Source organism: Falco peregrinus, chromosome 4, assembly GCF_023634155.1.
Source record: "Falco peregrinus isolate bFalPer1 chromosome 4, bFalPer1.pri, whole genome shotgun sequence".
Taxonomy (NCBI): Eukaryota; Metazoa; Chordata; class Aves; order Falconiformes; family Falconidae; genus Falco; species Falco peregrinus.
Genome location: NC_073724.1, coordinates 28151374 through 28165599, shown reverse-complemented (window position 1 = coordinate 28165599; position 14226 = coordinate 28151374).

Sequence of the window (14226 nt, the reverse complement as noted above, 5' to 3'; positions counted from 1 at the left end):
CAGCACTCCAGTTCTCAGATGCTAAAGCTTTCTTTTAGCTGCTGTATTGTTTAAGGAAGATGGAACTTAGAGCAAGGACAATTTTAACATAGAGAAGCACAGTGCTGACAGGACTTTCACAAGAATGCCAGTCGATACCACACACACATGGTATAGTACCAAATGAATCCAAGGGCTGTTGCATCCACTGGGGGAAGACCCTGTCCCAGATTAGTGTGGATAGATCTCTCTGTACTTGCAATGTTTCCAGTGTGGTGATGGTATCTCCTCTGTGAGGTTCAGTACAGAAGAAAGAAAGGATGGGTAGGACTGGGTTGTTCCTATTTTTCAACCCAATTCCCAGTTCTTGCTGTGGTTGTTTCTGAATCCAGCTGCTTCAGCTAACAGAAGCAGAAATTCTGGTCTCCAAAAGTATATTTAGAGACCTCATACAAGACAAACATTGAATTCCTTTCCTACCTCATATAAAACATACAAGAAATTGCCTTGGTTCTTTTAATTATTTCTAGGAGGTTTTCTGAGGTTGACAGTAGAGAGAGCTGGATGAAATGTTGCTTAGGAACTATGTGCTAAGGCCTGAAAGCGAGGAGTACGCTGCTGCAGACTTTAAGTTGCTGCCAGATAATCTTTATGCTACTCCTGAATTTCAGGGAATGGGCTGTTGCTGGTACTTGGGCAGATGTCCCATTTTGCTGGTAGTTCAGTGGAACTTCGAGATTTTGTGTTGCAGTTCTTTTACTTCATCTCCTGTGTCATTTTACATTTCTAAGAAATACCTCACATAACATGTGATCATGGAAGAAATGCAACTGCAACTCAAAAATAGCTGTTCAGTCAGAATGTCTGTAACATTCACCTTTTTTGCACGTGTTTTATGCTGCAATCCTCAGTCATGGGACCATGTACATTTTCCCCAAAATGCAATGTTGTGCCAGCTTTTTGACTGGAATGCAACTGTGATGCTTGAGACTTGGTTCTTTCTTGTCCAGAGTGTTGCAGTTATGCCAGCTGCTTGTACAGTCCAGCCCAAAGGGAATTCTTCACTTGCTGGTGGTGCTGTTTCTCGTGAGCTTTTCCCAGCTCCAGCAGAAGGAATTACACCCTGACGTTGCAAGTACAAGTTGTCATACAAACAACTAGTGTTAATTTCAGAAACTGGTTTCCCCCTTTGCTATATGCAAATCAGCCTCATCTCCAGAAGAAGAGTTTGTGATTGGTTGAAGATGCTTTGAAGATTGGAGGAAAATGGTAATAGGTCTTTTATACTAAAAGCATCTTTAAATTAAAAAAAAAACCCAACTTTCAGACCTGGCACAGTATAAATTTAACATACAAATGAAGCAGTGACCTCTGTGTTTCCTACTGAAAGAAAAACTGCTTACTCTTATGCATTGGTGACATTGTCAAGAACACTTGATAATTCTTTTAGAATTATTTCCCCATAGAGCAGCTGACAGTTTACTATGTCTGTATATACAGGCAAACTGAGAAGAGATTAAACAATTTTGATGGGCATAACTTTTCTTTTAGTCAGCCTTATTGGTAACTATTCATCCTTTTTGATGGTAGTCTTGTATAATGGCTAGCTGCAAACATCTTCTACTTCGAAGAAGCTTTAATAAAAACCCTAAATTTCCATAACAGCCTTTGTGAAAGATAAACACTTACATAATCCATATGAATTTGTTCACTCATGTCTTTTTCTCTTTGCAAAAGCTGCTCGCTCATTCATTATATGAAATGTATTTCAAATACTGACATCTTCATCACTTGTTGCATTAATAGGAGTCCAGCAAGACACTTTTGATTCAGCTGCTTAAATTTGGATTTTTTTTAAGTATGATTTTTGGCATGCTGCTCTGAATATTTTGGCTGAGAAAATTACAGAGGGGCCAAGATTACTGCCCAAAATGTGAAATACAGTCTGTCAAAAGAAAACATCTAGAACTGTGTTTTCCTTCTGATTTCTTAAAAGCGTAAGTTACTAGGGAATATACTATTCAGTAAATAATACATTCATGCAGTGACAAGATTCAGTTTTCATGTTTGTGTGCCAATTCATCAGCCATCTACCCTGTCTAAGCTGTTCTGTCGTCTCCTGTGAATCTGCCTGGATAGTCCAAAGGAGAGAAATTCTTATGGGCTTTTCCCTAGGTAGAACAGCAGCCTGTGAGAGAGTCTTAGCTGCTCCTGAGGGGTGGTTAGGATGTTTAAAGCCTCATATCCCTTCATGTATTCTGACATAGCTGGAATTGCTGAGCTGGTATGCAGAGACATGCAGTGGAGCTCTGGGTGGGTAGGTAACAGACTATGGTGCTACTATTTGGGTATTCTTTTGGAGACCTGACTATCACAGTGGAATAATTGCTTGGATTCAGTCCGTTCTTTGAAGCAGGTGAGAGTGCACATGCATCAGCCTCAACCATTCATTTCAGCAAGGCAGAGGCAGTGCAGAAGCCTAACTTGACCAAAAGTGGGGAGACTTGCTCATCTTGAGCTTCAAATGTGTAATCAAAATTCTCTGTGCATGGATTCTATTAATTACACAGTCACAGAAGGGGTTTTTTTGCCTTTAATCATGAATCATTTTCTTATAAGAAATCAAGCAAACAGAGTAAAGTAAGTGAGAACATACGTAGTTTTTGAAAATAAAATACTTTTCAGCCTAATGATGCCCATACCACTGCTGGTTTCCTAAACTACATTGAGATCTTTTGCCTGCAAAGCCTTTTGAAGAGCCAAAATACACAAAACTGCTGTCCCCATGACTCTTGTTTACAGCCATCCCAAAGAAATTGTGGGGAGGAAGGGATGAGAAACATGGAAAGGATTGGTAGGGTTTTTTTTCCAAATAGAGTTCAAAGTGGGCCTCCTTAATTTTTAAACTTTGTTTTAAATAAAAGCAACAGTTTACCAAAATCTGGGTTCGATAAAGATGTGAGGCAAAGCCTATCAGGGGCTTTTAAAAATTTGCACCACTGTCTTGGGGTGTCCCTAAGCTGCACCTTACTGGAAGCTGGGAAGTGGTAACAAAATACTGCTTTATTAATGGAATTTTCTTATATTGTCCTCCAGACAGCTGCTATTGGGTGATGGCACGGGAAGCTAATTAGACTTCCAATCTGTTTATAGTGACTTGTAGAATCTTTCTGCATGCCTACACTGAAGATCAAGATTGAACAATCAGTCCTGAGGTTCAGCTTTCGACTACCTCATGCATCCTTTTTCCTAGGTACAGAAATTGCTCCTGTGGTTCAACTCCACCAAAGTTTACTGCTATTGAGGTCTGCCAGCACCTCTTATGTGATCACTCCCTCACTGTAAATCAAAAGGAATTGAGTTGGAAGAGCCCTACTGCCAAGCTGTTTAATGTAACCCAGTTTGTCATGAAAAGGAACAAGGGAAGCACTCAGTTGTGCATGGATGAGCAGGTCTAGAGGTGGCAGACTCCATAGGCAAGAGCATTCATAAGGCAGTGTTGCCACTGCTAGAAGAGAATGTATGAGCACATTTTTGTAGTACTTGGAGCCTTCAAGGATTTTTCCTGCTTTGTTTTAAAAACAATCCCTTTGTATTTCTTTCATCAGGCATGTTAGCCAGCTTTCTCTATTATGAAACATCTAGAAAAGCGTGCATTTATTTTCCTTGCTGAACACAGAAGGTAACACTAATTTTGGGCAAGCCCAGATGGGTTTATCCCAAGATTTCCAATATTTTTTTTCATTGCTGCTTGCTGTGTAAAAGTTAACGTGTTGAGTTTGTAGGTTTGCATGATTAAGGTTCCTACCCTTCGCTTTGGTGCGAACTATAGCAGGAACCAAGATGCCCAAGATTCATTCAGCCCTTCTGGTCTAGACACGTGCAAGCACTCAGCGAGAAAAGTCTTGCATTTCAATACAATGCCTTGTATTTCATTAATACTCACATAGCTAAGTCTTATTCCCATCCTTTGCACTGGATAGGGAAAGATCTCCTGGGTCATCATGTCTAGTCTTTGCTACCTCTGGCAAGCACATCGTCTGATACGTTTCAGAAATTTTACAACAAATTCCATTTCCTGTCACTCCCACTTCTGCTAGTTAAGACTGTATGGCCTGCTTCTCAGTTGCAAAGCATCATAAAATACTAAGACTGCTACAAGCTTAAGTTGTCCTTTGTCAGTGAGCTGCAAAAACCTAATTGCAAGTACAGATTATGTATCTTGGGGGTTTTTTTTTAGTAATTACAGTACTGTAATATCCTCTCCCTGGACAGAAAGACTTATTGTGACAGAAGTAAATGCTCGAAGTATGATTTTACTTAGGGAATAACCCATCAAAGGTCCCGCTTCTGATCTGTAGTGTATTCCATGAAGTGATTAATAACCGAAGGCTCCCGTCCCACTATCCTCCTCTCATGCAAAGCGGTGAGGTTGAGCTAAAATTTCAGCCAGTTATGCTGCAATGCACTCAGAACATAAAAGTTTGATGAGTTGCTCCAAACAGAATAATCCTTACATGACTGCAGAATATAAATCTGAAATGGACTGTAAACCAAAAGCAATCAAAACAATAATAGGCATTACATAATAATTACATCTGGGGAGGTAGTAATATTCATGACCTTTAAACAATTTTCTATATGTCTATTGATGAATTTATCATTTCCAGTAACACCCGATCCCCTGTGCTACAGACAAGAAAGTATTTGTTATACTGAGTCTTCCTGAGCATAACATGATGTTTTTCATTTGTACTGCTCCACCACAGAGCTGTGTCTCCGCAGCATCTCGCCTGGTTTGTGGTCCTGTTTTGGTGTCACCACCCTGGGTGTTCCAGGGGCATACACGAAGTCCATCCTTGGCTCTTCCTCTGTGAAGCCCTGCAGCTAAGCAGCACTCACAGTGACTGTTTTAATCATTATATACCAGCCCTGTGGTCTTTGTTACTTTTTTTTTTTTTGCTGGCCGTTGAACTCAGAACATGTAAACTGTACTACCTTCCTATGTATTGCTTGCTCTTGCTCTGAAAGCTATGATGCTGAGTGCATGATATGTGTGACATGACTGGTTGCTGCGGCAACAGGCAGTGATATCATAGATGCCAGATGATTAATTCATGTCAGGGATACACCAGGAAGAACAGCTGTGTTGTGCTACAGAAAGGCCTTCCTCCCAAATTACTCTCCTCTACCAGCAAAGAAAATTGAGGGAACGACTGGCAAAATAAGTGCCCAGTGCTCCCTCCTCTGCTTGTTCTGTTGAGCAGATCCCTCTTCAGGTCATCTACAGCTCCAGTGTGAGAGCATAAACATATATTTCTGGAGCGCAAAAGTGCTTCCCTAGAGAAGTTTTAAATTATTTGCCCTTCACAAGTGTGTTTTACTATGCAGACCTGCTCTAGAAAGATGTCCTATACTTTCCCTGTCAACAGCAGTTAAATCTTGTTTGGAAGGAGAAAAGGAGCTGCCTTACTGTAGTCTCTTCCCTTCAATAGCTCTTTCAGTCTAGCAGTGTTACTTGCATTATTTAAGTCTAGCAAAATAAACACTATTTCTACGGCGTGGCTATGGCTAAAGGTTTTTTGTGGTAAATACATTGATAATAATAAACTGCACTAGTGGCTTGTGTTGTGGAAACTCCCATTCCAGGCATAGCCTGCAGTGTAATAGTCCCCGTCAGCATGACAGAATTGTTTACTTCAGTCCAAGAAGATGCCACATCCTACTGGAATAAAACATACCAACAGTTTATATTGTTCAAACTTCAAAATACCATATTAAAAAACAGTAACTGAACAATTTTGTTCTGCTAGTTTAACTTCCTTCAGGCCAGGCTTTTGAAGCATGAAGTGATATAAAACCACTGTAATGCTAGAAAACATACAGCAGAGTCTCGAGTACAGTGCAGATTTTGTTTCCTAGCAGGGTGGCCAAAATTATAATAATTGTGAAGAAAAAGTGTCCAAACAAATTGTCTTAAGTGTGTAGATTTTCCAATATTATTTTAATTTCCTGGTTTGCAGAAATAAAATTCGAGGGAGTTTTTTATACTTCTTAGCCGAGCAACCTTTAAAATGTGGAATGGCTTAGCAGCCTCACTTTGCAGGGCTTGAAATAACATCTGAATGCATACTGAATGTCAAAAAAACACCTACACTGCCTCTCCCACTGCTGCCACCCCCACAGAACTACCTGGAATTAAATGGGTATGCTCTGTGATGCATTTTTTTGGCAATCTCCGTCATACTTCAGATCTCAGCTGAGCAGTTTCCAGGGTTTCTCTTAACTCGGTTCTTTTCAGTCCACCTATGCTCTCTTCTTGCTCCCTCATCTTTTTAACAAAGGCTTCTACCTAGCTTGTATCCCTCCACCCCAACACGTGCTCTTCTGGAGCCTGATTCTGCTTTCACAGCTCCCATATTCCTGTCTGCCTCCCACAAGCAAGGCACGAAATGTTGCCTGGATGCTTGAGCAGCCAGCAGAGCAACTGAGAAGGACTAATCTAGATGACCAGAAAAAGGTCGATGCCTCCAGCACCATAAACACTGAAAGCAGAAGGTGCTGAGACCCTTCCCACAGTGTTTTCCCCAACCTGTTGGTGGCTGAGGGAAGATCACTCTCTGCTCTTTTACTAATTAAACCACAAAACTTCCTCACTGCTGTGCAAGTGGTGGGAATGGTGTCACTGCTAGTCCATCTCTCCCCATTCTGGCTAGACTCCAGTCAATCACCCAGAGTAAATATCCCCACTTCTCTTAACTACTGACCAAAGCCTCTCTACAGTTGCAGTGCAATGAAAACACCATAATCCTGTTGAGCACCAGGGGAAGCTTTTGTGAGACTTTCCCCTAGTGGGAGGAAAAATTACTGGATACAGAGCCTGGACTTCACAATCCATCTGTTTAATTTACTGTGTGTCTCAACAGTACATCTCTGTCAATTCCATCTCTCCAACAGCAAGGCATAACTGTAATTCAGAAGCTCAGCCATTTGAAAGACCAGCCAGGCAGCCATGATCTATTCCCACTCAGCAGACGAGGACGTTGCTAAGGCAGTTTCTCAATTTAAGAGTGATTTTATCTCTTCTTCTCTCCTTTCAGCCCTCTTTGCCAGCTGGCATCCCATTTTCTACTTTTCCAGTGGGCATTGCTTCAGCTCAGCATGATCCTTCAGAGGGGGAGCAGTAGCCTATTTAGGGCTTAAAACACATAGAGATTTACTGGCTGGAACCACGGAGAACAACCAAGCAAGAGGCTGATGAGGGCACTTAGCCAGATCGCCTCCAAAACACTATTGTTAAAAGAACCTGATATGCATGTTAAGTAAACATCAAATATGCAAAACCCAGCATATGTAACTTGCAGATAATAGCATAAGGTAATGGGCCTTATCTCCAAATAAATAATAGGACTGTCATAACCACAGGCAGTTCCAGTATTTTTGTTCATTTCCAATGTCCTCTGAATGTGTCACATCTATAATATAATAAAATTCCCACAAGCTCCAGCAGAACTAGGATTTAATGTTAAACCCTGGCTAAAGTGAGGGGAAGATATTTCTCTTGCACACAAACAGGAAAAAACTCAAATAAATGTGATCCAGGAAGTGATTATATAAAGGGATTGATAATTTCATTTGCATATAAAATAACAACAACAGGGACGGAAGCTAAATTATCCCATATGTGCAGAAACCCTGGGTGTTCAGCTATTCATTATTCTCTTGTCATACAAAGCAATTCAGTCTGCAGCTGCATTTCTCTCTTACAGATCCAATTCAATCAAGAGAACTGAAACATCATTAGCAAACCCACTGATTTATCCACCGATAAAGTGCTGATACAGGCTTCTGTTCCTGCTGCTAATAAATTCTTTACATAGCAGTGTTTGCTCTCTCTAGGGATCTCCCATTATTTTAATGGCTGCAGGTTCCTAACTTTACCGCTAGTATTTTTAAGCCTGACAATCTATAATAGTAGGGTCCAAAACTTGTGGGAGTCATAGAAGAGAAAGGACACAAACCCAGAACAGGTACCCAGTTGCTACAGAGATGTGGCTAGGTGTAAATTGCAGGTGAAGCAGCACCTGATGCCTTAAAATTTGCTATAAGATGACTTCTGTTTCCTTTCTGAAATACAACCATTGTCTCCTGTTTCGCTTATCACTTCCTCTCCCTCTTTTCCCTCTTTCCCTCAGTGGGCTTGCCTTCACAGCCTTGCTTCCCTCTCCGTACCTTTCCCTGGCTCCTGCTCGGTTTGCTGCCTTACTTGCCAGCCTGCCAGGCTCATCTACCTCTGCTACGGCCTCCCTTCTCCAGCAGAAATGCAGCAGCTGTGAAAACTCCTGCTAGGTGTTGTCTCCTGTTCCTCCTGCACATCATCTACCAACCAGGGTTCTGGGCAGTCACCTCGAGCTCATCACAGCATCATCCTGTTGCTGCTTTCATATGCATGAGCCCTTACACACTATTTCAAGGCCTGGGCATGCACTTCTGCATCCTTTTCAAGGTGGGCTCCAAACAGGGAAGACCCAAGGGGTGTTAGAAGTGCCGTTGTCTTCTGGAAATAATTTCCCAAGGTGCAGTTTCTGTAACTTCTTTACCAGTTCTCAGTCATTTTGTCTGCCAGGTTCACATGATGCTTGGTTTGCCTGTCGCTCTTTCATCTTTTAAACACAAAGAAGTTATTTCCTTGGAATACTGGAGGGGAGAATTAATGTTCCAGGCTATCTGGCAGCTAAGAAGCACTTGAGTTTGGCCTGTATTTTATTTAAAAAAAAAAAAAAGTAGAAAAAGCAAGAATCCAAATCTACCTATGACAGTAGCCCATGTTTAATATAGCTTTAATAAAAAGTTTTATTACATTCCTCTCTTGGAATGGTATTATTTTTCCACTTGCTGAACATGATTTCCGAGATAACAAGAATCAGATAACAGTCTTAAAAAAAAGAGATCTTTATTTTAAAAATACAGGCTTCCCAATCTCATTTTATGTATGCTATAGATGAAAGATAAAATTATTACTAATGTAAGGTAATTGACATTTTATTTATTTTTAATCTCTCCTAATTGGAGAATGGATATATATGGAACATAAGCTCATGCATTTGCAAAAATTCAGTGTCTGGACTGAAAATAGGAAAATGCTTATGTTTAGAGTACTTGTGTGGATATTTTAAGGAAAAAACACACCATGTTTATTATCTAGGGAACGAGATGTTAAACTAATCTTTCAAAACCAAGACTGAATATCAAACGTCATTGTACTGTTATTTTCCAAGTTCCTCAGTTGCATTCATTCTCATTGGGCTTTCCTGGAGGGCTCTCACTCATCTGACCAGAGTGGCTTGTGCTTTCTTATTCCTGAATGTCACATTTCTGGCAGGTCTAATGCATTTGGCTTTCTGTGAAGGCAGGAGGCAGAGTGTTTCCGTGATGTCAGCAGATCCGAAGCCACAGCTTCCTTCCAAAACCTCACCTCACAGAGCGGATGGAGGACATCATGGCTCAGTCCCATTTCTATTACCTACCAGTAAAGAACATGCAGGGTTGCACCAGCCGCTGTAACTCCCACAGCCCAGGACACCCATCCTCTGCAGCCTGTTTGCACTGTTGCACTGTGCTGCTGCACTGTTGGGCACGCTGAGTGAGTTACACTACTGCTGAGTTACTGAGTCATTCCCATCTTTTTCCAACAAATTACATTTTTGCCACAAACCACAGCTCTGAGTTTAGCCATTTGCTAGAAGTGGACTGTGCAAACTGTGAAGAGCGGTACAGAAGCAATAAAACACAGTGTGTAGGGGCGGGGGTGGGGGGGACACGACACGACAACAACCCCAACACAAAACCCAAACCACCATTTAGTAATGTATATTAGTAGAAAACATAATCTGGGTAGCCCGTTATGAGAGAATTTGACTCAGCTTTATGATACAGTTTAAGTCTTAGGCACCACTCATGTTTACAGAGCAGAATTAAAACCTCCTGTAGTAAGTTATGAGCTTGCGCCTATTGACAGTAGTGAAAAAATGAGAACTAAAATGAAATCAGCTGGCTGTTACTCTGCTTCCACTGCCCAACTGGATCAGGAAAAGTGTTAAAATGAGTCCTGCAATTTTTCTTCCCAGCTCTTTGAGTTTATTTTCAGTTCGCAAAAAAAGGCACCTGAGAAGGTTCTTAAACGCTTTCTGTGCCTGCCATCAAAGGAGTTTTCTACTTTGGAAAAAGAGAGCGAGCCTTGTCTCAAAATGTACTTTTGCCAGGAATCCTGTCCTGATTAGGCTGCCTTGGAGCACTTTCTTGGGTGGGTGCCATACTAAAGTTATTGAATGGCAGCCATGTGTTCAACATTCTTAAAGTCTATTCCCTTAATTTGCAACTCAACATAAAGCTTAAGTTAAGTCTATTGATACCACTGGAGGGTGGGGCTAACATACATATGTATGCAATTATATCCAGGATATTGCAATGAGTACTTGTACACTCCCACAGAAGTTGCTGTGAAGCTGGATACTAAAGTTCCTTGGGTATGCATTCTGCCTTTGTCTGGTTTCTTCATTCGCAAATTATTCCACATTCAAATCTCCCTAATGAAAATGTTGGATAATCCATACATTTGAGTCAGCTCCTCCCGAAGACACTAGGCTGGCCTCTCTAGCCCATGTAATCCTACCCCACAACAGTAACTTAGCAAAGCACTTCAATAAATGTTTATATTCAAGCCGTCTACACTGAACCCATCATCTCTGACCAAACTCAAGTGCATTTTTGAGCTTAAATGTTTTAGAATGAGGCATGTGGAAGAATGCCTTCACCAGGATCATTTTATCGTGACTCACATAGCAGGAGGTAAGACTCTTCTCCCTCACTTGGAGGAAGGGTTGTCAGCATTTCTCATCCACATTTCACAGTTCCATGGAGGAGGATGAAACGAGGTGGGCTACACATGGAAGGTTGTACCGACTTGTATTTTTTCTGTGTAACAGGCATCTGTTTTCAGAGATGTTAGTTTACTCTTTCACTCACAAGCTTTCTGCTCTGTATAATGCTTTACTGAGGCCATCCATATTCTTTCAGACCTCACACTATCTCCCACCTGGTTCCCTACCAGGTGTGGGTGAGCTATGTGGCATGCAGAGAGAAAAAGGCACAAAAGCAAGTGTGTGTATCCAGAATAAAAATAGCTAATACAGTCTTTTCCCTCTGGTCCAGTCCCCAACCCAGATCTCTCATGAACACTCACAGAATACCCACACACCTAAGTGCAAAATACTGTGCGCTTATGGTAAGGTCCCTCACGCAGAGCTTAGTGAAAGGTGGTTCGCTAGTTGCCAGAAGTCCTAAGCTAAATATTAATCCTTCATCTTCAATGATATCTTCTAATTATTTTTTTTTGTACTTTTAAAATCACAAAGTGACATTGTTTATTCCACAAGTGACTTGAGGTATATGAAACAGAGATGAATCTATCTTTTGACACTAAAGATGTATTTAGTACTCAGTAATTAACACCAAAATGGTAATCACTAATTTTCAGATAAAATTAACTACGGTTCATTGGGAAAAAATATGCATTCTGTTGAATATATAATTGTATCTATTCTAAAGCAATCACTGCTCATATTTACATATTGAGAAATGGTTGCTGGAAATATGACCTACTTGTAATATGAAATAGTTCTGATTTTGAAGAATAGTTTATTCCTTACACTATCATACCTGAATATTAAATTCCGGAGAAGTATCTACATAGTGGCTAAACTAAATTAATGTTTTATCTTTTCCTTTCTCTCTTCCCCCAGACTACACAGTACCAATGATCTGAACAATTTTGTTCAGCATTTTGCTGGATGAACTTTGCAAACAGCTTTCTGTAGAGAGCACTAAGAAGGGATTTTGGTAGCAGCAGTTGGAGTCTAAAGCGGATCAGCTTCACATAAAAGGTACAAACGACATAGGAGAGCATGAGTCATTCCTTAATCTACACTGAGATGCTGAGTTCAAAACACAAAAAGGTCACCTCTTCTTTGCACACAGATGACAGAATAAAGTGATCCAACTGTCGTTTTACTTCTTTTTAACATCCATGGCCTCTGTAACGCCACTTTTAACAGAACATCACATGGGAGAGAAAAACCCCAGCATGCCTCAACTGTACATGGAATCACAGAAGCTCAAAACAGAGGATGGATGAACCCTCTTGACAAAGGCCACAGAGAACGCTCACTACAACTAAAACTAGCTTCTATCACTTCTGATTCCATTAAATCTAAAATACACTCATGTTAACATTCAAAAGGAGGCAGTTTTTCTGAGTCCCTGATTTTATAAGGCTTTGGAGATTTGCAGGACTTTTGCAAAATCAAGCGTAGGAGTGGCACCCTATATACTCTAATCCTCTGGGAAGTGGCAATCAATGACTGCTACCCACTGACACTGCCTGTGTAGTAGTCAGAAGAAGTAATATTTACAATTAACCATTCACTTCACTATTTGCCAGAGGGAGCCACGGGAGGGGGGCTCACATGCAGCCAGTGGTAAGACACTGTGTGAGCTGCGGACCCAGCAAAGCAGGCGTCCCACTAGAACATCTTTTTATTCAACCACTGTCTTTAATGCAATGTTTAGACATAGATACAACATTAAGTGGAAACACTGCCTTCGATTCTGTTTTTCATTGGGAAGGTTTCCATATCCAGGGCAATCTGCCTAGTTAGAGAGCCTGAGGAAAGACAATAAGAGTGAAAACAGAGACAAGCAAACAGGTAGTGGCAGTTACCACACCATTCTGTCCACAAAGAAAACAGGGATTCATCTTAGAGCTGGGATGATCTCCACTGAAGAAGTGGGGAAACAGATGGAATCTGGTAAATAAAAACAAAAATAAAAGAAGAATTATATGCAACCAGTCTTCACTTGCTTTTGCAACGTTTCACCCCTGATTGCTGGAAATGGTGAAATATGCTAAAATACAGCATTTCAGACTGATATATACCATTACCCTCAGTTACACCTGATGAGACCATCCCTTTCCATCTCACCTCTCCTTGACTGATCTTGAGATGGAAGTTAAATTTTCTTCTGCAAATCAGATAGCCTCTTTAAAACATCTCCAGAGAAGAACACACTGCTCCAGGCTAGGTTAGGAGATATACCAAGCATATCGCTACAGGGAGTGAAGGTGTTTCTTGAAATTCCTGGTAACACTACAAATAGAGGAATGTTTGCACGTTGTTACCCAAGCTATGGAAAAGGCTTTGAGTGTAGACAATGAATGACATTAATCAACGCAAAATTCTAACCTTCACCTTCTCTTTTATAGATCAAATCTGCAATGGCACCAGGTCATTTTATAATCCCTTGATGCCAAGATTGTCCAGATCAATCTGGTTTCCAGCATAATCTACAGAAGGTCTTTAGCCCTTCCTCATGAGCACCCAAGGAGCCATTCAGCTACAGGGACTCACTGAAATGCTGCATACTCCATCCTTTCCCCTTTCTATTACATACTAGATACTATTACATACTAGATAGTAAGCCTCTCCCTACTGGGAAGTACCTGTTTCTACAGATGTCTTAGTTCTGAAATGAAATCCGTCAGTTTCTATTCCTAATAGACATTCCAGCTAAGTGTTCCTGTCTTCTCAGCCTCATTTGAGTATTATAATGTAATTTTGCTTAAGGAACCAAACCTTCTGACATCAGCCCTGTCAACTTCTCTCTTCACTTGTTGAGACTCGGTATCTCTGTGAGTGGAAATCCCCACTGACTGCTGAACCACAACCCATATTTGGACAGCTGTTCTTCGCTTTACTCTTTGGAGAGAAAAATGACCAACATTTCTGAGGATGATAGAAAGTGAGTCACTCCTCTCACTGCATATGTGTTAATACGGACAACTCCTTCCGCACTACCACAGGAATATCTACCCCGTACTTTGGTGCAAGTATGTAAACCCAATCCGGACAGCACTGACCGTGTTGACAAACTTCGCTTGAGCAACTAGCCCCACGGATTTCAGTGATGCAAAGTTACCCGTAAGTGCAAGTACAATCAGAATCAGGGACATATTTTTTCAGCTGATCCTAATATTAATCAGGCAGTATGCAGCAAGAGCTTCACAGAATAGAAATTTAACTAAAGACTTTATTTTAAAAAATAAAATGAGTTTACACCCTCACCCACACATAGTGCTGTACACAGTGGATGCTCTTACCATTTACCTTCAGTTTCCTCCGTATTTAGGGG